This window comes from Anabrus simplex, chromosome 5, assembly GCF_040414725.1.
Source record: "Anabrus simplex isolate iqAnaSimp1 chromosome 5, ASM4041472v1, whole genome shotgun sequence".
NCBI classification, from domain to species: Eukaryota; Metazoa; Arthropoda; class Insecta; order Orthoptera; family Tettigoniidae; genus Anabrus; species Anabrus simplex.
Genome location: NC_090269.1, coordinates 336,714,008 through 336,737,805, shown reverse-complemented (window position 1 = coordinate 336,737,805; position 23,798 = coordinate 336,714,008). Strand labels below are relative to the sequence as shown.

The 23,798-nt window shown below is 39.3% G+C and overlaps 1 long non-coding RNA gene across 2 annotated transcripts in view; it reads right to left on the bottom strand.

The window, feature by feature from the left end:
* The window catches only part of LOC136874073 (uncharacterized), a 118,925-nt gene that overhangs the window by 39,705 nt on the left and 55,422 nt on the right, over positions 1-23,798 (bottom strand). Inside the window, exons 1-2 of one of the 2 annotated variants that reach the window (XR_010860215.2) lie at positions 14,902-15,089; positions 9,438-9,616 (exon numbers count right to left, since the gene is read on the bottom strand). This is a non-coding gene — a long non-coding RNA (uncharacterized lncRNA). Of the gene's footprint in view, positions 1-9,437; positions 9,617-14,901; positions 15,090-23,798 lie in introns of those variants that run through there. The other variant, XR_010860214.2, reaches the window with a different exon arrangement.

Here is a 23,798-nt window from a genome sequence, read left to right as displayed (position 1 = left end):
TGCAAAATAATTGTAACTAGGTATGAAGGGGTACGAAAAAAAATTAACTGGAATAACATTGCCGTGGGGGAAGCTTGTGTAGTACGCATTTCTGCCACTAGGCTGTATAGCGCAATTCATTGCCAGTTCAGTGCCACCTGTGTTGTCGACCTGGCTTGTTCTGTTCATCTGCAGTGTGTTTTCTTCTAGGGCTGTTTCCTTTTTTTATGTTGGAAAGTTTAAGTGAACAATGTGCAAACCTTTTATTGGGAAGTTTTAAGAAGATTGCGCAACAGTGTCCATCATAAAAGAACTGATTTGTGGCAGACAGGAGACTGGTCTGTCCACATGACAACGCACCTGCACACAGTCATCTCAGACAGTTTATGGCTAAAATTTGCACAATTCCGCTGCCCCATGGCTGACCTGGCTCCGGGCGAATTATTTCTACGCATGAAAAGGGGCATGAAAGGACCCCAATTTGACAACATTGAAGAGGTCAAGAAAAAAAACGAGGGAGGAGCTGTCAGCCATTTCCAAAGATGACTACTAAAAATGTTTCGAACAGTGGAAGCAACGGTGGGACAAATGGATGGTGTTATGCATCAACTGACCAAGCGCCAAAATCGATTTTTTTAGATTATTGCACCATCTGGTAGCGAAAGGTGTAAACTTTACATAGGTTATGGTTCGAACTTTTATTCTCAATATGATTTCGCAGGAAATTCATTTTGACCAAACGCCAACCTCACAATCATTAAATTGAAGTTTTGCATCAAGTGACCAACCACCATTTCTGAGTCTGAATTACGCATCAAATGACCACACGACACGCGTGCAGTCACTTGGTCGTATGATGCTAAATGTGGATTCCCGTGTCGCAGATTCACGAGCAGGTTTTCTTCCTTGTTGCACAGCTTTCGAATTTGCATTGTTTCTCCGCAATGTGTCATCATTGTAGTTAACCTACTCTTTCTCTATTCACTGAAATCCGTCATTGTGGTAATAAGTACTTAAGTCTAAGAACATAGCAATGGATCGTTATCCTCATATCACGGTCTGAGCGAATTCTCTTGTTAGAATCAGATGCTTCAATAATCTGTTAATTCACAAATCAGAGCTTATATGTATTGTTTTATGTATTTAAAATACGTTCCTATCTTAGGAGTCCAAATATATTTTAGAGGGTTCCATCACACCTGCAAACGCTACGCTCATTTCAATAAACGCAGATCACTGGCAGTCGACTAACAGCTTCATAACGCTGAGTTCATTGACAGATGACCGAAATTCTTTGGTTACATTATGCGAATTTGTGGTAAGTTGATGTGGCCCGTTACCATTACACCTATTAGATATCATATGTCACGATACAATATCTTGTTAAACACACTTTTAAATTTTTTTTAATGTAGTACTTAATCGTTCAGCATAAATACATGCTATATCAGATTACTGTTGACAAGAGATAAAATAAAAACAACCAAACAAACTACAAACAAAAATCTTAGTACATAACAAAACACGGCAAAAATAATCACTTACTAAGGACGATTTGAAGTCGACCTCCTGTAGGCCCTTCTGTAACTAGAATAAGTGAGGAGAGTTTGTAATAAAGTGCTGGAAAAGATACACACACGGATAATAAAATTAAAAAAAAAAATCAATTGGTCACTAACACAAAGAGATGTTCCAGTTTTTCTAGGCAAGGTAACTCTTATTTTCTTGGTAATGCTTGTTATACTAATATTTCATTGAGAAGTAAATGGGCAGTTGAATAAAAGAAGCACTGAGCATCAATAGCACTCTAGTGGAAATTCGTTCACGTTGATGTATTTTATTTTTGATAAACACAAACATTCACTGTTCATGTTCAGATTCTTCTCTTGGCGAAAGTAAAAGATCTTGAGGAAGTCTACTTTTAATCCGTCGTGGAAGTGTGGATCGTTTTCCAAGGGCAAAGAACACAGCACCAGGCACATTTTGGAGTTTCTTGAAGAACGTCTTGGCGTGCATTGAAATCACGTGTTCCAAAGTGTCTAACTGAAGTTCACGATGTAACTGTTTGTTTCGGACGTACCAAGGAGCGTTGGTGATGATACGGAGAACTTTGTTTTGGAATGATTGCAGGCGTCTGATAGTGGTTCGAGCCGCCCCTCCCCAGACTGGACAGGCGTAGGTGAATAAAGGACGGAGCAGTGATTTGTAGAGAAGTAATCCACATTCAAATTTGAGGGAAGATTTCCTGTTTAGGAGAGGATATAGTCTTCTTAGTCGTGCATAGCTTAGATTTATTTTCTGATTTATATGGTATTTCCATGATAAGCGACGGTCAAGGAATACTCCCAGGTACTTCACGGCCTTGTCGTTAGGCGTCCATTGGATGGCTGTTCCATTTAGGAAGATTGGTGGTGGGAGAGGTGGACGTCGAAGAGTAAAGATCATGGTTTCACATTTTGGTACATTCAGTGAAATTCTACAGTCATCTAACCACGTTGATATAGTTTGCAGAGTGGCACACTTATAAATAAGGAATTCAAAATGTGTATGCACGTTTCCTAGCTTTCCCTAAAATGTTTTTTTTGTAATCGATGAAAATAATACAGAGGAAGCTGTTCCAATTGATAAGAAACATGCAACTAAAGGTGTAGATCCCACAACATTCTCTCCAGCAAAAGTTAACCAACAACACTTGACTGCAGTAAACGAATTTCAGGTGTGTTAAATGCGTTACTAAATGTACTTAAATTTTCATTGATCTATTTAAGTTCGTCGCCGGCTTCAGAATGAAAATGGATCAGCTCTACATGGTCTACTCACTCCGTTATGGCCCAATGGAAAACCAGTTTCAGAAGCGAAGCTGAACGACCTGCGCTCCCTCATGAAGCGAATTCCCAACGATGCTAAGCCTTTCTATAAGGACCTGTTTAGTGAACCTGGAATAGATGATGATATAGATGGGTCTGATTGTGGAAATATGGATTTTGAACTCGAAAATTCTTAAAATCCTGCATTATGTTACACCAGTGTAATTTCTATACTATATTCTAAAATTCATGTTTTTCTATGTCATGTTGTATTCTGTTATGTATAACTTAATCCTGAACTTAAATAAGGAATAACATTAGTTAACAAGTATCATATTTTACACTGCACTGAATTTTTGAAAGTCCATTCGATCACTAAATGACAGTTTTATTTGTTGGTCAAGTGATGCTAAACAAAAAACTAAGGTAACCGCAATAAAGCATCAAGTGACCAAGCGCCATTATCTCAGATTACGACAATATACTTCAAATATCCCTAAATTTTATACATTAAGAAGAAAATTTATGTTTCTGTCTTCATTTTGGTATAGAATACCTCACATTTAACAGAAAATGTGAATTAATACAAAGGATTTTGCGTTTGTGTCAATATCTCAAAATCTACTTTTGGCGCTTGGTCAAGTGATGCATAACACCATCCAAATGTATTACTTGTAATGGAGAGTATTTTGAAGGGGATAAGGTTGCTTTGTAAAAAATTTGAAAACATAGCTTTTAAAAAATAATTCTGTTTTGGGTACCAATGGTTCCCAATGGTTGGCACATTGCTTATTCATAGAACCCATGCTATTTATGCATTCTTTGCACTATCATGCAGCTCTTGTTGTAGTATTCAGTCTATAGACTAGTCTGATGCAGCATCTCTCCATGCCTCCCTATGAAGTGCTAATCTTTATTTCTATGTAACTACTACATCCTACATCCACTCTGTCATACTCATACCTTGGTCTACCCTAACCGTTTTTACTGCCTACACTTTCCACAAAAACCAACTTTCTTCTTTCTTTCTTTCTTTCTTTCTTTCTTTCTTTATTCGTGTCAGAAGTATCAACTTTACTTACAGATATTTAACAAAAACCAACCAAGATATCTACATTCCTACTATACAAATATACAAGTCTATTATACAATCACAGATAGAGCAACAATATTCGAGAGCTAGATGATGCTTGCCCAGTATTGGGCAACGTCAATAGCGTTGGGGGAGGCTGCAATCAAGTCTTTCATAGTACACATTGAAGGACATAAAACACACTGACATAGATGTTGGATCGTCTGCTGCTCTCCGCAATCACAAAGTGATGAATCACTTGAGAAGCCCCACTTCCGCAAGTTTACTTTGGTTCTGCCGACCTCTGTACGGAGTCTGTTAAGGGCTTTCCATACTGTCCACTTCTCCTGGTGTCCACATGGAAGACTTTCCTTCGGCTCTATCCAGTTGGAAAGGGGGTGGATTCTTTCCTTCCACATTGTGACTAGCATTCTCTGCTTTCCCCTCAAGGTTAACTGATGTGCGGAGAAAACTTCCTAGATTTTAGCCTCTTTGTGGCTGGGTGGTATCCATAGAGAGGATGTGCTTCTGAAGAAGATGCCTGGAGCCTTTCTTTGTTAGCTGCTACCTCCCTACGAATCTCACCGGGAGCAATACCAGCTAAAAGTTGGACCTTCTCAATGGGTGTAGGTTTCAGACATCCAGTAATGATCCTGCAGCTTTCGTTTAAAGCGATGTCGACCTGCTTCATATGAGCTGACCTGTACCAAACCGGGGAGGCATATTCTCCTGCAGAATAGCATAGAGCTAAGGCTGATGTTCTAATCGTTTGTGGTTGTGTTCCTCAACTTGTTCCTGATAACTTTCGTAGAATGTTGTTTCTGGCAGCTATCTTTTGTTTCAGGTTTTGGCAATGTTTCTTATATGTTAATGTGCGATCCAGCATAACTCCCAGGTACTTTGGTGTAAAGCAGTGTTCCAGTAAGTTCCCCTTCCATAGTACTTTGAGTTTCTGAGAGGCCTGCGCATGCCGCAGATGGAACGCACAAATTTGAGTCTTAGCTGGATTTGGTTTGAGCTGGTTTTTCTCATAATAGGTAGCTAGCTCTTCTAATGCAGCAGTTAAAGAGATCTCTGCTTCATCAAAGGTATCAGTTTGAGTAGTAAGTGCAAGGTCATCGGCATAGATAAAGCTTTTAGTATTTTCTGGTAATAGCTGGTCATTAGTGTAGATGTTGAAAAGAACAGGAGCCAGTACACTGCCTTGAGGTAGTCCATTCCTTTGATTCCTCCATCTGCTTCGGCGTCCTTGGAATTCGACAAAAAAAGCGACGATTTTCCAGGAGAGTAGCTATCATCTTGGTTACCTAATGTCTGCAATCATTCTATAAAGTTTGTGTAATAATATCCTGTGATTTACTGTATGGTAGGCGGCTGAGAGGTCGACAAAAGCCACACCAGTAATCTTCTTCATTTCAAACCCGTCCTCGATGTGCTGGGTTAGATGTAAAACCTGTGCTGTGCAACTCTTTCCTGGGCGGAAGCCACATTGCTGAGGGATTAGGACTTGGTCTACTACTCCCATTAAGCGATTGAGCAACGTTCTTTCCATTATTTTGTATAGGTGGCAGAGTAAGGAGATTGGTCTGAAATTTTTGGGGTTCGAAGGTTCCTTTCCAGGTTTCAGAAATGCGATCACCTTGGATTTTCTCCATATTTTTGGAATTTTTAGGGAAGTAAAGCAGTTGTTGAAGAATTTTAAAAGCCATGCCTGTGTGGCTGAACTGAAGCGTTTTATTTGTTCTATTGTGATATCTAATCCTGCCGCTTTTCCATTTTTGGCGCATCGAATCGCTTTCTGTAATTCCGTTATTTCAAATGGCCGGGATAGGTTACTGGACTTCATTACCTCGCTATTTAGAAAATTATGTTCCATCTTCCTTATTGGGTGATTTGTTTTCCCATTGATGGCACGCTGATTTGCGATTTGGTTTGCCGTAACATTTGCATGGACTGGTCCCTTGGTTGGATCGTTGCTATGTCGTTTGAGAAGCTTCCAAGCCTTTCGGCTATCCCTTGACATGTCAGTTTCCTCCATAAGTTTGATCCAAGCATCTTTCTTTGCCTCTGCAATTGAGGAAAGTAGTTTCCTTCCAGCTGAGATAGTGTATTCACTTAGTGGATCTTCCTGAAACAGTGAAATATGTTTTCATTTGGGCAGCTGTGTCTGAAGTTAGACCTTGTATATAGTTAACTCTGCATCCTCGTGGTATGGAAGCGCGGGAAGCTTTCTTCACAGCTTCAACAAACTGATCATAAAACTCTGGTGTTGGGTGGATATCTGATATTATTTTATCAAGGGTTGAGCTGAACTTCTCCCAGTTTGCTTTTCTGAAATTATATCTCCTTCGAAACGGAACCTTTATTGGTTGAATTGCAGAGAAACGTTGACATATTATGGGCCGATGCTGGGTATTTGGAATAGGATTGCACATTGATTTCACACATTGCTGTGCCACGTGTTCACTCACAAATATCAGGTCTGGGTTGAAGCCTGAACAAGTCTTGTGTCCTAAGATGTATCCTACCATTCTATTTCTTTTCATCAAATTTCGCCAAATTGTTCTCTCACCAATTCGATTTAGTACTTCATTTGTAATTCAATCTATCCATCTCACCTTTAGCATTCTTCTGTAACACCACATTTCAAAAGCTTCTATTCTGTTTCTGTCCATGCTAGTTATCGCCCAAGTTTCACTTCCATACAATGCCACGCTCCAAACCAAAGTCTTCAAAAACACCTTACTAATTCCTATTTCAATGTTGGAAGTGAGCAATTTTCTTAAAAAAGACCTTCCTTCCTAGTGCTAGTCCACATTTTATGTTATCCTTCTGCCATCATTAGTTATTCCTCTACCCAAGTAACAATATTCATAATCTTCCTCTAAGACTTCATTTTTTCCTAATCTAATATTTCCTGTGTCACCTGATTTACTTCGACTGCACTGCATTACTTTTGTTTGGGATTTGTTTATTTTCTTCTTGTACTACTCCAAGACTGTCCGCATATCATTCAGCAATTTCTCCAGATTATCTGCAAACTCAGTATAAACAACATTGGCAAGTCTCCCAGTTTTGATTCCCTCTCCTTGAATTGAGATTTCTTTTCCAAATTCCTCTTTTATTTCCTTTACCGCCTCTTCCATATATACATGGAAAACTAGTGGGAACAAACTGCAGCCTTGCCTTACTCCTTTCTGGATTGCTGCTTCTTTTTCATAGCCTTAGATTCTCATTGCTGCAGACAGATTTTTGTACAGATTGTGGATAGTTCTTTCTTGATATCTGATCCTGATCACCTTCAGAATCTCAAATACTCAGCCTGGTCCAATCAACGTTATCTAATGCCTTTTCTGAAATTACGAATGCCATGCATGTTGGCTTGTTTTTCTTAATTCGACACTCCAAGATCCGACGTGAAGTCAGGATTTCTCCACAGCTGAACTAGTAGGTACATAGACCTGCACTATTGCGGTGGGTATTGACTATGTGTATCTCTACAATAATTCATTCCCTATGCTGGTCATAGCAGCTTACCCTATTTTCTTATTAAACTAACTCCTGCATTTTCCACATTTGATTTTGTGTTGATAATTCTGCAGTCACCTGACAAAAGAAAATCTTTCTTCCAGCGAAGTATTTCACTTATACGAACTACAGTACATCTAAGTCTTTCCACTTCCCTTTTTAGATTCTCTAACATACCATGATTCAAACTTCTAACATTCCACTCCACACTAACTCTCAGAATGTCCATCTTCCTGATGACTGCTCCCTCCCATGCAGTCCCCACCAGGAGATCCGAATGGGGAACGAGCAAGTCACGAGGTTCAGAGGGCTCTAGCAGACGTTACAGCATAGTCTAGCACCACAAGTTGCCAATGCTAATAGTGAGCAAGGAGCGATCGAGGGATATTTTCATGATGGATTTAATGCCATGAATTTCAATACCCAAAAGTAAATAAAATAATACCACAAAAGAGCACGTTAAATTTCAAATGAAATTATAACATACATCTTAAATAGCAGAAGTTTTTTTTTTTCTTTCTTTTTCAATTTGCTTTACATTGCACTGACACAATTCTTACTGGTGACGAGATAGGAAAGGGCTAGAATCGGGACTGAAACGACCGTGGATTTAATTAAGGTACAGCACCAGCATTTACCTGGTGGGAAAAAAAAATTAGCCAGGCCGAGTGACTCAGACGGTTGAGGCACTGCTGTTCTGACCCCCAACTTTGCTCAGTCCGGTGGTATTTGAAGGTGCTCAAATACATCAGCCTCGTGCCAGATTTACTGAAACGTAAAAGAACTCCTACGGGACTAAATTCTGGCACATCAGCACCTCTGAAAACCGTCAAGCCAATAACATCATCGTTAAAAATTATTAATGCCTAAGGGTGTTTAATTGGGATTAACACCCGAAAACAAAAATACCCATTCCTCAAACCGCTCACATACAAAGACTAAATTACAAATGGCAGTATACATTTTAAATCCTAAAAGTAAAATAAGAAATATTTTTAAACATTCCACTCCTAAGGCATTAAATGAGGTTAGCCCTGGAAACTAAATTATTCATCCCTCCAAAACCGTTTAACGTACGAAGTTGTAATTTTACAAGAAAGTTCTATGTCCAAGGTGTCAAATTTGATGTACTTCAAATGTTGTAATACTACTACTACTAATAATATAGGTTTTATGTCCCATTAACTACTTTTATGGTAATCGAAGACGCCAAAGTGTCTGAATTTTGCCATGCAGGAGTTCTTTTATGTGCTGGTAAATCCAACACGGAGCCAACTTGTTTGAGCACCTTCAAATCCCACTAGACTGAGCCAGGTTCAAACATGCCAAGTTGCATTCAGAAGACCAGCGCCTCAACTGTCTGAGCCACTTAACCCGGCAAAAATCACTAACTAGAATCAAAACTGAAGTTTCAAAATGCAGTCATAACTCCCCCTTAATATTTTTCGTAGGAAAGAATTCGGACCTGCTTACAGGAGAAGTGAAATCTGGCATCAGCACAAAATTAATTATTGAATTACACTAATTTAGATTTGTAATAAAAAAGGACAAGGAACGTATGAGATGTTAATGTCTGCTTTAATGATGACTTACACCACTGTCATTCTCAAGGCGTCAATTACACTTGAATTATACCTCTGATATTTCACGATACTTATTTCATTCGGTTCACTGTCAATATCTATTTTTATCTTCTTTATACTGAACGTGAAAAACTTCACGTTAGGATCGCTGTAATGTTCTGAATTATGCCTCGAAGTAAATCATGTGTTGTTATACAAATTCTTTCATGAATCAACACCACAGTCGACTGTAGTAGTAATTTTGTAATTACCAAAAAATAACTTATGAGCTACATAGTTTTCTTTCTCTGCAAATTTCACAAATTACGCAGTGCACTACGCTTGTACAAATCTGTTTTCCTTGTAAGTTGCACTGAAAGTAGTTATGAGATTGTCTCAAGTGTTCAAGAGATATTAAAAGTAGATAATACTCCTCAATATCAAACTAATGGAATAACTAATTCTGAAAGTTCGTAACAATGAACTTACTGGACAAGTATTAAAGCGTTGTGGCTGGCTCACAGAGAGCTCCTTAGATTTCCCCACGCCGCTGCCCTCTGTGCTGACTGGAAACACACTGAATGCGGCATGGGGGACATCAGGACCACCACTGAGGCCCCACTCCCAGCGTTATACAATACTTCTGGCTACCCTCACCGGTCTCTTCACTGAAACAAAGTAATTTTTTGCAATTAATTTTGTTAAGCTTAGCATGAAAAGGTTTGGCAGGATAAATACAAATGACTGAAATAAAGGGTGAATATATAGCGAACCAATGTGTCAAATTCAGAGAACCAGTAATGCTACTACATGGTGTGAATAGGATTACATAACAGATTATAAAGAGGAAGGGAAGGGATGAAGGAAGAGACCAGTACCACAGGTTTTGAGGAAATTATTACACCAACTTCAATTGGGTAAACTAACACATGCTTTCCAAAGCAAGTGATGTATTCTCAATTAAAGGACGAAGACTCAGAGGGGATGCAAGGACTAATGTACAAGGACAAGGTCGAAAATGATCTTTCAACATCTGCTGACTTAACCAGAATGTACTTTAACAACAACACTGTAACAGCATTAAATATTCTGGTAGGTTTGTGTCACCAATTCAAAATATCCGACACTTTTCAACACTGTATACCTTTGATTTTGAGAAATCTAAAATGAAGTGCCTGACATCAGCAAATGTGAGGAACGGCACTGTTGTGACATACAGTCTGAGACTGTAGAAAAGAACCAGAAAATCAGAAGAAAAGCTTGAAAGGTTCTGCAAGAAACTGCAGGAATTACGACCATGACCATCTCATATTCCCCATACAGAGGAGTTTATGAGAATGCAGTAGATAAGAAGCTTTGATAAATCTGATGAAAGTCACCGTGGTAGAGCTTGTGGTTCGAAGATTGGCCTCTACAGCTATCTCGGAAACCATAAACAACACTGATTCACAAGGAATATGCCTTTCATATTCACCAGGGAGTGAATGTAACTAGTACAAATCAGATCTTTAGGTCAAAAAAAGTTTAAGCACCTATATAGGTGGGAAAATATATAAGAGATTCTCATATTAAAATATACACCATGAAATTAATTAAAAGGAATAATGTACAAGTAGAAATAACACAGTATTTATATTTCTAAAATATACTTAAAATAGAGAATGCAAGACATTTTAATGTACCGTACCATTTGTGAACAATTTAAATCTAGTTGAGAGGAAATGGCTAAAGAAGACAAAGCAACATTCATTCATGCATCGTCATTCTCGTCGTAGTTCTGCCATAATTTTGTGCGCAATAAATCACTAACATTTCCAAAACAAAGACCTTGATTCTGTAGACTAGTTTTGATGACTCAAATTGTCATAGTGTTTGCTAAGAATGTTAAATTAGCATAAATATAAGGTAAATAATCCACTGGTTTCTTCTCTCATGGTCAACTGATTCATCCTATACACTGCCAAGTCATCTTCCGAGAATTAGCATTTTTTTTTTTTTTTAGTACTATGGATATTTTCACTAATATTTAACAACCTATAACAATGTACCCTGCCTTGTTAAAAGAATTTCTGGAGACAGGGACAGATTTGGGCAATTTTCTTTAAAAGCAGCAACTCTAGCACTCCATTTTGAAAATACTTCATTTACTGGAGAGATTAAATCATTCACTTTTGTAAATAACTTTTTTCTTCTGCTACTCGGTGCAATGCATTTGGGAGACAAGTAGCAGCAAAATCCCACCAATTCCTGGTTCCAGGATTGTCTCAACTTCTTCACCCACGTTCTTGCCCACTTGGCTTGGTTATCTTTAGATAAGTACTGTGAAAAAATACGGTATATAAAATTATTTTATGAAATATATAAACAGTAATATAAAGATTTTAAAAAAAAAGTTCTTGTAGGCTGACAAAGGTAAAAGTGGGTCATTTCCCCTTATCCAGCTACTGCCAGGTTGGGATATTTATGACACTTCATCTTCCTATTTCCTTCCACGATCTTGTTCCACTCTAAATTTAGTCTTCACTGATTCAATCCACCTTGTTCTAGATCTTTCTTTTGCTCTCTTGGCCTCACACTTTGCCTCCAGCATCTGTCTTGGAATTCCATTCTCTCCATCCTCTTTACACGCCCAAACCACCTTAGTTTATTCTTTTCAACTCTCTGATTTAGCTTTCCTCTCCCAATTTCCTTCCTAATATCTTCATTTCTCACTCTGTCTTTCCGATCATACTTCTTAGGAATTTCATCTCACTGGCATGAATTCTACTCTCTTGCCTGCTAACCCAAATCCAAGTCTCAACTGCATAAGTCAATATGGGTACATAGTACATTTTGTACATTATCTCTTTACTTTTCCTTGGTACTCCTTTGCTCCAAACAAGTTTCCTTACACTTTGGTAGAACGAATTACTCTGCTGCACCCTCCTGCTAATCTCCATGTCCACCCTAGCATTTTGCAATAATCCACTTCCTAGGTATTTAAAGCTGTCCACAATTTCCAGACCGACTTCCAATTTTCCTTTCTTGCCTTTCCCCTCAATGTCACCATAGTCTTGCTTTTCTCCGTACTGATTTTCATGCCATACTTCAATTTTTTGTTCAGTACATCTAGTTGTTGCACTTCTTTGTTGTTCTTACCCCCGGATCACATCATCATCATCATCATCATCATCATCATCATCATCATCTGCAAATAGCAATATCTTCATCTCTTATCTCCATAGGCTTCCTTTGTTTCCTTTACAATTTTGTCCCTGACCATAATAAAAGATGTGACAGCACACTTGCCTGTCTTATTCCTAAACCATTCTGTCCTTCCAACTGGGGTCATTACTCTGCTAACAGTTGTACATTGCTTGCACCATTTCTAACATTTCACTTCAGAGTCTTTTCAACCATGGTTTCCCACTATATTCTTTTTCTATAGCTATGAAAGTCATGACCAGCTCCTTTCCATATTCCCAGTTCTTTTCCACCAGCTGTCTCATGCTAAAGATTGGGTCCACTGTAGATCTTCCACTCCTGAAGTCATACTGTTCCTCATGTAACCCTCTTTCAATCTTTCTTCTCATTCCTCTTTCTAATATCCTTTCCAGAATTTTAATTACCTGCAACATAAGTGTGATTGCTCTAGAGTTACCACAAACTTTCTTGTCCACTTTCTTAAACACTGGTATTCCTCCCCCCTCCCAGTCTTCTGGTACACATTTGTTTCCACATACACTTTAGTAGTTGGTACAACCATTGCATACCAACAGGTATTACTTCTATCTCCCCTGTACAGTTTTTCACATTCAATAGCTTATCAAAATAATCCTTCCATCTTCTCTTTATCTCTTCTGGGTGTGTTAATTCCACATCTTCCTTTTTCACTAACTTCGTGGTAACTCTTTCTGTCCTCTTACTCCTTATAAGTCCATTCAGCATCCTTTTACTGCCACTGACATCTGCAGTATGTTCCCTAGGACCTTTCTAATGGGCACACCCCCCCAGCCGTTTTCACTAATCGCCCGGCTAACATTTAGGGCGACGATGGGATAGGAAAGGGCTAGGAGTGGGAAGGAAGCGGCCGTGGCCTTAAGGGACAGCTCTAGTATTGCCTGGTGTGAGAATGGGAAAACAGGAAAAACATCTTCAGGGCTGCCGACAGTGGGGTTTAAACCCACTATCTCCTGAATGCAAGCTCACAGCCGCACGCTCGGCCAACTTACTCCGTTTACGTAATATATATTTGACGGTCACTGTGTGTTTCAAATTAAAATGTAAATACTGTAAAACTGTTTATTTAAATAAAAAAAATCATTGTCAACATAGTTGCACAAGTGACATCCGAGTTTAAATGTTTACCTTATCACGCACGCATTGTCTTGCTACAATGGTGTCTGGGATTAGCGCGGAATTGCATGTGAGCACTCGATTCCGTGGGACATGACAAAACCGTCTGACACTTCACAGCAACCGAATGATTATGAACAAGCAGTAGAACATTAGTTCAAAATATTCTGTTATGTCTTCTTCGTAATAACACTAAAATAGTTCAATTTTGCAATTAATGTTTACCTGTAATATTATTGTTAATGCCCTTAGGGGAATAAATTGAAATTTTATCAATTTTCTACGTAATATTCACTGCCCGGCTACTCATTCCTGCCACCCAGCTGAAGAAAATTTCTGGGGAGAACACTGCATGTGCTTCCAGTCTTCATGTAAATTCTTCCCTTCTTTCCTTCTCCTACCCCCTTCTTACATCTCCATTTGCTGTTGAGATACTTCCCTTTGCTTTCTTGTGCAAGGAGAATAAGGAATAATGGATTTCACTGTGGCAAGTACGAGTGGCAGGGAAGACCTACCAGACAACAGTTACAGTACTAATATGAAATGAATGTGTTACCGAGCTCGATAGTTGCAGTTGCTTAAGTGCGGCCAGTATCCAGTATTCAGGACATAGTGGGTTCGAACTCCACTGCTGGCAGGCCTGAAGATGGTTTTCTGTGGTTTCCCATTTTCACACCAGACAAATGCTGGGGCTGTACCTTAATTAGGGCAACGGACACTTCCTTCCGACTCCAAGCCCTTTCCTATGCCATTGTCTCCGTAAGACGTATCTATGCTGGTGCAACAAAAAGCAGCGTGCAAAAAAAATAATATATATATATATATATGTATGGAAGCACAGACGTATTTGCAGATTGAGCACTGAAGGGTAAAACAGTCTATAATGAAGGTTTGTCTGTATCAACATACGTCACCCCAAGTCACTTGACATAAAAAAACATGCTCTATCCACTTGCTACTAAATGTTTTCACTCCTCCCTTGAAGGGGGTGGCAGACCTCCTAGATGGTGATGCCGTCTCCAGCCAAGAGATTTGAACCCGAGGAGATGTACGGTGAAGGTGAGGGTTGGCAGTCATGGCCTGTACTAGGAACTGTCCCAGTATTCGCATTAGTGCAGGAGAATGGAAAACCATTGTCAGGACAGCCGATTATGGGGACCAGCCCCTCTCCTGAATACAGAGGTGTAGAGCTACGGTAGAGCCATAGCCACCCCTCTGCTCGGTCGGAGTGCAGAGCTGTCTGACCACGGGTCTGCCATGGCCACTTGTACGCCGAGACCCACCCAGCGCTACCCATTTCCTATATCTTACATTTTCTAAATGAAAAACAGAACTGAAGCTGTGAAATAAACACTGTCTACTTCATATAAAAGACGTGACTTTCATATTTTTCAAACAAATTCATTATAGTACAATAGATCACAAAAATATGAAATTTGATTCATAAGAATCATATCCAATACAAGCATATGACGAACACCCAACACTAATCTAGTTTTCTTTCTTAAAACATGCAAGCACTCTATACCGGAAATTATATGCCTGTAGAGTTGTTAAAAAAACTTTCATATGACAAAAACTACAACTAATATTTTCAATTTGGTGGGAAAACGCTAACACTTTTGATTTCAGTTGCATTCTTCTAAGGTCTTCGGACTTGCTCTTACGAATGAATACTCCCAAGCCAAAAGCAGTACAATGTGAAGCTGGATAGTAATGTAGCTTTGAAATTTAGCAACTTAAGGAGGTAGAATAACAGCTTATCTATTTCACTAAGAATTTAAAATGACTTTTCCTTGAAAATCATTTCACATTCCTAATATGAATACCACTGTAAAATAAAGAGCTATTTAAACTGACTATTCTGTCAGTATAAAAGTGTTGCTCCCCATGAGCAGAGTTTACTCTGAAGCCCAGCACTGACTTGCTAGAAGATAATGCCCCAACAGAAGTTTAAAATAATATCTTTACCCCTCTTTCTCAGCTGATGTTTACCAACTATGTTACTACGCATTTGTCTCAGTGAACTTTCTTGGCAAGGCACTTTGGCAATGATGCAAGAATGTCTACATGTCTAGAAAACAAGTCACAACTACCTGCAGCCTCAACTTATAAACAAAATTCTTTTGAACAGGTCAAGCTCTTCCATTTACAAGATATGATCTTTTGATAACTTACAGAGGGAGAAGTTTATCTTAATTCTATGAAGCGGGGTTTGAAAGATCATATAAAAGGTTAAAGGGTTTACAATATAGTAGAGGAAGTATAAAACAGTAAGGATTAAAATATACAGGTCTTCTACAGGCAGATCATTGCAATTTCATAACTTCAATGACATGAAACTACTGCTATACATGAATAGTCTTACCAATAGTAGTGCATTTGGTGTAAAAAGGGGTGCAACCATAGATGTCAGTGCAGTGGTTGTAGTGAAGGAATTGATCTGACAGGATCTATAGGCAAGATGACAGGGCAGTGATGCTTAGTCAATAAGCCTGGATACAGGGTGTTCCTAGCATGTGAGAAGGAATCTGTGGTGTATATTAAGTAGAATAAGAAGCATTATTCTCGTACACCACAAAATAACACAAATTCCCTATGAACATATGACCTATGATCAATCACATACGAGTTAGACAACTGTATGGGAAGTATTGGTATCAGCCGTATCTAGCACATCCCATGTTGAGTAGCTGTCACTGTTGGTGTACCAGCATTCTACTACCAGAAGTCCTCAAAATGTTCACTGTGCACCTGAATGCACACCTGAACATGCCACCTCACAGACTGTAAAACACGTTCCGAACACTCCAGGCATAGGAAGTATTCGATAGAAACCTTGTTACACAAGCTGGCGAAGTACTGGAATGTCCATAACACATGGCCAACTCCAAACTTAATCCAAAACACGAACAATCTCCATTAATACTAATAACTAAAACACACTATGCCAACAATCAACAGTAGGGCACATGTACATAGACACTGTATAATGGGGTGTACTATCCACCCCGTATTTCTTTCCTCATGTTTGAGAACACCCTATATTTGGCACAATGTGGCCTAGGACATCAAAGAGGAAAGTCCTTTGGTAAATGCAAGCACAGAAATTGTGTCCCGGTATAAACAAAGCATGGTATACCCCCACCTTCACGCTTAATGCATTGCTGCAGGTTGACAGCCGCTACAAGACTGTTGTGATTGAAATGGGCACAGTGGTGGATGTATAGCAATACACACACCCTGTCTTCAGCACTACCCGTTCACTCCCTCCCCTCTTTCTCGGTACTGGAGTGGTCTTCAACACTACCCCTTCACTCCCTCACCCCCTTTCAGTACTGGAGTGGGGCAGTGTTGATTGTTTACGTCTGGACACCATTTCTGTGCTTGCATGTACAACAGTACATTGACTCAAGCAGAGAGCAGCCTGTAAGGAAGTTGTATGGAATTTTCAGTACCAGTTTGAAGAAATTGATAGACTGACCTAAACAGCAAGAATAGCTGTATCAGCATTATATGAACACAAGGTACCAGCCATCCTTTCCACATCACATCATATATTATGCTATTCCAACTTTAAAGCTTTTCAATCTGTCAAAAAAGCACACTATAACATACCTGTATAAAAATACACACTATTAGAGAATGACATGTTTCATTTTACAATAATATCCTCAGATTCTGTCTTTTTCTTGTAGAACATCTAGATGATGTGACATTTAGTCCAAGAGCCGATAACTATGGGGATCATCTCAGAATGTTTTAAAGGTTTTGTACATCTCTCAACTTTCAATATCTCCATTGTGAATACTCCACTGGCGCAGGTCAGCCACTTTTTATATTTAGGAAGTATCCTCTCAAATTCGAACTGCTTACACGATGTGGATAGGGGAATTGGTGCTGCACACTGAGCATTTGGAAGTTTTATCTCATAGTGTCTTCATGAATAAAGACCTTACAATGCATACCAAGATCACGATTTACCAAGCTGTTGTCATATCATAACACTGATTTATGGTTGAAAAATTTTGACCCTCTACCATACGGATATAAAAAAGCTAGAGCACTTTCATCTGCAAAAAATTAGATCAATCTTGAACATCAAATGGGAGGACTGTGTCACCAACGTTGCAGTTCTTGAGAAAGCACATGCTCTAAGCATTGAGGCTACCATCATTGGCCATTGTCTCGGATAGGGCACGCCCGTCGCACGACAAACCAGGCTTCCTTGTCAACTCCTGTAAGTGAACTCTGCTCTGGCACAAAACTTCATGGAGCCCCCCTTGGAGGGGTTTTAAGGATCAGCTAATGCATACTATGAAGAGAGCTGGAATTAACACTAAATACTGGAATACGCTTGCCGAGAATCACACACTGTGGCGCCTCAATGTTTCTACATCAGTTACGGTGTTTAAAGAGAAATGACAACGTGAAGACGACATGCACGGAAGCTCTGTCAAGCTCAGTCCCGCCCTCCCCCCAGCCATTCCAAGTGATCTGTGTGGATGAATGTTTCATGCCAAGATTGGGCTACTAAGTCATATGGAACATATTCACAAAGGATTGCGAGTGTGAAAAGGTAAACTGCTGAAGAATATGTTTACTTTGATATGAGTTGCAGCCGGCGGTGGCAACTACAACACCTACCAGTACTTTTTTAATATTACCAGATACAGTAGTCTTACAAACTCTAATCAATGTGGGCAGAGGGTGCTGAGTTATGAAAATGTGGAAGTTTTACAGACTCATGAAAGGGTTACATAAAAATCATTTCAGGTTAAATGACAATACTGAAAAAGTTAACATATACAGGTTGAAATAAAATCTTAGTCTTAATACAAAACAACTTAAAAAATAACTTGCATGCACAATCAACTGCACAAAAATAGGTAGTCTCAGAAGATGATACAGTCGAACCTCCCTTCTGCGAACACAGTCGGTTCCGAGGAAAAATGTCAGTTACGAGAGGTGTCCGCTAAAACAAGTTTGTAAAAATCTGACATTTTAACGGCAAAGAACATCCACCTTAAATATAAGCGTACATATCTTTATTTTTATTATTCTAAGTCATTTCTGTGTTAGTATTTTATAGAGAGTTATTGTAAGTGATTTTACATCATTTACAAACACTACAGCTTCGTGAAGTAATCCATTGTTACTCATGTTCAACAGACAACTGAAATGCTACAGTATTTCTGTCTCACTAATTAGCGCCTGTACTGTCTTTTCCTTCTCAAGTTGACTACCTGAGCTCGACCTTATCAGCAACAATCCGAGTTATGAATAGAATGATGCAAGAAGGGAAGAAAATCCCCAGGTAAGTTGTGAGTCAACAGTCTCTGGCAGCATTTCTGGGCAATTAGAATTCTCTGAATAGGTCTGTACACCACTAGGTAGAACTGCATTCCGATGTACCTCCTCTCCCCTTACTCGCGAAATAGTACAAACATTCAAAAGGTATTTCCTTATGTCTGAAGAAGGATTTTAAAAGACATCCTTTGTGGTCCGGCGTAATTGTCCGGCAATGTGTGAAGTGTCCGCTTAAGTCAAATGGACGGGACAAAGAATAAGACTTCTTCAGGGCAGATTTAGTTTGAGATACTTCTCCACCAGAGCTACAAACTGCTTAAGAAGAAAAAGTTCTTAAGACCTCAATCTATGCACATGGCTGGCTTCTGTACTTCAGACATTTTAAAATGAATGGAAACATATTGCCTTTTATATGAAGTACATTCCAAAACTGATGGATTTCAAAGAGTCACACTACATAAATACAACAATGAAAAGGGGAAGAACAAACATTTCTTGTATGAAGTACATTCAAAAACTCAGATGGACTTCAACAGTTGCACAACAGAAATACTACAAAATAATTCCATAAAATAAAACTTTGGAATAAAACCTGTCAACAGGGTGGATCATCATCCAAACCCACAACATGTAATTTTCACAAACATTTTAAAAGTAGATTTGGACATACAAAGTTTTTTACTGCCTTCTTTACCTGTAATTCATTGCCCTCTTTTATTTTTCAAGAATACTACCTCTTTGTATTAGTTATATGATATTGTTATTTACTACTACCTAATCCACAGCCCAGTAAAGATTGGACTTCAAGCAAAGCTTGCAGCAGTGAGCTCAGCTCTGGGAGATAGTGGGTTTGAACCCCACTGTCGGGAGCCCTGAAGATGGTATTCTATGTTTTCCCATTTTCGCACCAGGCAAATGCTGGGGCTGTACCTTAATTAAGGCCATGCCCGCTTCCTTCCCACTCCTAGCCCTTTCCTGCCCCATCGTCGCCATAAAACATTTGTGACGGTGTGACGTAAAACAAATTGTTAAACTAAAAATCTAACTTCAAGCAAAACTGGCGACAAACTTCCAAGTATAATGGTAGTTCACAGCAAACGTTCTGATGATTAACATTTCATCAAAGAGCAAAAGTCAATTGAATTCAAACCTTCTGGCATTAGAATAGTCTAGGTCAGTCCAGGTTCTCTTTTGAGGAGGTGTAATGAAGTTTTCACCAAAGTTTATCCGGGTTTTTCTCTTACACACGACAAACACAAAACATATCAAGAATATTCCTTGATACTGCTTTCAATCAATCAGAAGATACCCTACCCAACCCTAAGTGGAGGGATGTATTCACTAATGTTATTTTTGTGGTGGTTGACAGTGTGATGTGTTGTGTGTAGATTAAGATAAGTCTTAAGATGAAAAAGAACCAGTCCCTGAGCCAGAGGACTTAACCATGCACAGTTAAATTTCCGGGCCGGGAATCGAACCCGGAGTCCTCTGAACCGAAGTCCGTTACGCCAACCAAACAGCCAAGGAACCGAACATACTTGTTAACTTTAATATCAAATATTCTGTTTCAGCACAAAGGAGACAAGGGAATATTGGCTGCAATGAAGAAACCAACTACCTTGAAATGGCCCACTGATTTTGGCTCCTGGGGGGGGCTTTACCTTTGATCGAGTAGTACATCAGTCGCCTTAAGAATAGTGCTATGTACGCTATTCGAAACGTCGGCAACCTGTAAATAAGGTACATGACAATCACGGACTAACCCCAAAAGACTTATTTTAATAAAAATGGTGGTTTTAAGAGAATGTCTAAAGTACTGTACGGTAACAGTTGTATCTTGTTGAAGGGGAGAAAAAAAATGACTTCGGATGTACTGTACAGTCGTCTGTTTACTGAACATTCAACTCAAAATGAGGACTTTAGGATTTCCGAATGTTCATTTGAAGCATTGATTTTTCAACGTTTCGTTTATATTGGTAAGTCGGATAGAGTACCCGTCTCCAAAATCGAATTAAGGATATGATTGCTGCCTGCATCGACTATTTTTGGCATACGAAATATCAAACTGAAATAAGGCACTCTTAAATGTATTCTTATCAATAAGCTACACTCTTATAATTCCAAGAATGGTTGCTGCAATAATAAAACGCTCATTATTTACAGATGCCTTCTATTCTTTTATACGCAACGTCCGACATTCTACGCTGGGGTGTGTGAATCCGGAGTGAGGCGGCCGTCAACATAGGACTGGCCTTGAGAGAAACCCTCTTTGTCGAGTTCCAACAGCTAGCGGAAAACTTTCAGCTCCACTTAGCAAAACTGTACAGTTGAGGAAAAGGTCAATCACTCAGGGGCAATTCTATACGTACTAACTTCAAGAAACGCGAAAATTAAAGCTTTTAGCAGGCTCGATCATCTGAAAGTGACCGTTCGTGGGGCCGACAGAAAATAAGTCTGCCGGGTCCCACCCTTCCCTTCACTTCTCGCTGTGAGCTAAATATACTGTAGGTAGTTCTGTTATATTTATATACTGTGTGAAAGAACTGTACTGGAGATGGCCCAGAAGTTATTATATAGAATAACTCCTCTACTGTATTATCCGTGTGAATTTCCTGTAGCAGATATTTTTCGCCATTAATATGTATTTCACCTTTCTTTGCTCTGAAGCAAAACGTCGTAATTCCTATGTTTGCATATTACCTTAGAAACAAAGCCAAATTAGCGTAAGTCTTATTCCTATCTTCGTAACTGACTTTTTACGATTCCCTTCAGATCTCACTTTCAAAAAATCGAACATGTTTCAATTGTTCAGGTTTTCTTAAGGGGACAAGATGTCTTTCTGATCTGTGGATGCTGGTTGGGAGAAGAGGTGATCAGCATTATAGACAATGTAACTTATTCTCCATTATGGAAGAAAAAAAAAAAAACGCTTTCCTACAGCAAGACGGTCAACATTAAGTAAGCGATAAATAATGGTAGTTTCATTACACATAGAAGGGAATTTTTATTATTAACATGTATAGGTTTCCAGTGTATGTTTATAATTATGATATAAATCATGTTTGAGTTATATGTCCATGACTGGTTTGATGCAGCTCTCCAGAACACTATTCTGTGCTAACCTTTTCATTTCCACACAACTACTCCAACAACATCCTACATCTACTCTAATTTGCTTGTCATATTCGTACCTTGCTCTACCCCTACCATTCTTACCACCTACACTTCCCTCAAAAACCAGCCGTGCCAAGTCCTGGGTGCCTTAAGATGTGTCCTATCATTCCATCTTTTACTGGTCAAATTTAGTTAAATCGATTTCCTCTCACCAATTCGATTCATTCGTGATTCTATCTATCCATCTCACCTTCAGCATTCTTCTGTAACACCACATTTCAAAAGCTTCTATTATCTTTCTTTCTGAGCTAGTCATCGTCCATGTTTCACATCCATACAATGCCATGCTCCAGACGAAAGTCTTCAAAACCATCTTTCTAATTCCTATATCAATGTTAGGGGTGAACAGGATATAAACAGAATACATAAACCATACCTAGTACTCGCATTTTGATGGTGTCCTATAAAGCAGCCGGTTCTGTGCAAATGTTCGATATGACGTAGCTACAAGAAAAGTAAACGTTCCACGAAATGATCGGAAAGGTAAACGTTACAGATCAAAATCTAACATTAACCTCTCGATCACAAAAATCGTCCACCTGCAGTGGCAATCATCACGTCAATTTCAAGGATCACGAACTTTAAAGAACAGTTTTAATATTGTTGTTCCAAATAGAAATCATGTTAATTAAACTTGGATTAAGAATGTTCGAGTTCAATTATTAGCAAGCTGCCTAACGACCAAGTTCCGAGAAAGCCTGGTTGCCATCCTGGGTCGGTAGCTACGTGCAGCGAAGCACGGATCAGATAAACGCGGCATGAGTAACCCACTTCAACTTCCAGCTGTGCGCGTACTTGCCGGACCAAAAATCAGGTCAGTGAGGCGCCAGAATCTTGAATGTATCCATGGCTACTTGGTCCATACTTATGGTCTTACACCGTAGTTAGCCGGTTCAAGTCCCGTTGGTGAAAAGAAAAAGAATGTTGCCCGGCAGGGTACGAGAAGCGGGGATATAAATGCAATTTCTAAAAATTAATTTGCGTGTCAAAAATCCTCCGCAGTGTTCATATGGATTGACGGCATATGCCGCCGTTGGTGATTCGTTCGTCGGATAGGGAGGTTAGCCTTCAGCAGACACCACTTTGTGTAATTCGACAGAAGTAGGCTGTGTGTCGACACCGAGTTTCACTCTTTCCCTACCTTCACCACACCTCACATCCATACGCGCATGTCGTCCATGGGAGTCAAATAAAACTGTACCAGGCGAGTCGAACATGTCCTGGGACACTCTCGGCACTAAGCCATACGATGAATAAAATATTTACAGCCTGCATTATCATAAGTCCAGAGATTAAGCGTGGGTGCAGTTAAAAACACTTCACATAGAAGTGAATAACAACGAAAACTAGACGCGGAACGAGTTCATTTAGGGCCGATGCCTTCGATGTTCCGTCCTTTAATGGACGAGTTCGCATGTTCTTCACAACCTCTCCTTTAATACTGAGGTACTTTATGTAGTTCTGAGGTCTAAATATGACGTTCACGTATACACGTACTTCATCTTGTCAGACATGTACACTCCACCGCACAAAAATTGGCCGGCAAACAAATACTGTATTTAATTGTATACATTCTCGAACGACGAGGAGCTCGTTAACTGTTGATAGTCAGTGGTCGAAGAAAAGATACCTAGAATACTACCACCTGCACAATATGGTATGTTCAGCCTATTTCAAACAAGAGGATTTTGAAAATCATCTGCAACGGCCAATGTTTGAAGGGTTGAGTGTGCACCAAATCGAGTTATATGTATAAGCCTAAAAGTGATATCTCTGTTAACCGCAATCTAACTTCTTTACAACACTTAATAACCCTTCAGACTACAGCCATGATAAGCTTAGCGAAGTTAGTCTCAATTCATTTCCCATTACTCGCTATATAGCATTGTCTCGCGCTTCAGTAAAAAATTCAAGATATTTTCAGACACAAACAGCAGACTTGAGAATGGAAGAATCTGCGTCAAACATTGAATACATCGTCCTGTGTAATGGCATTTCGCAATAAAATTTCTTCCTCTTAAATATGCATGT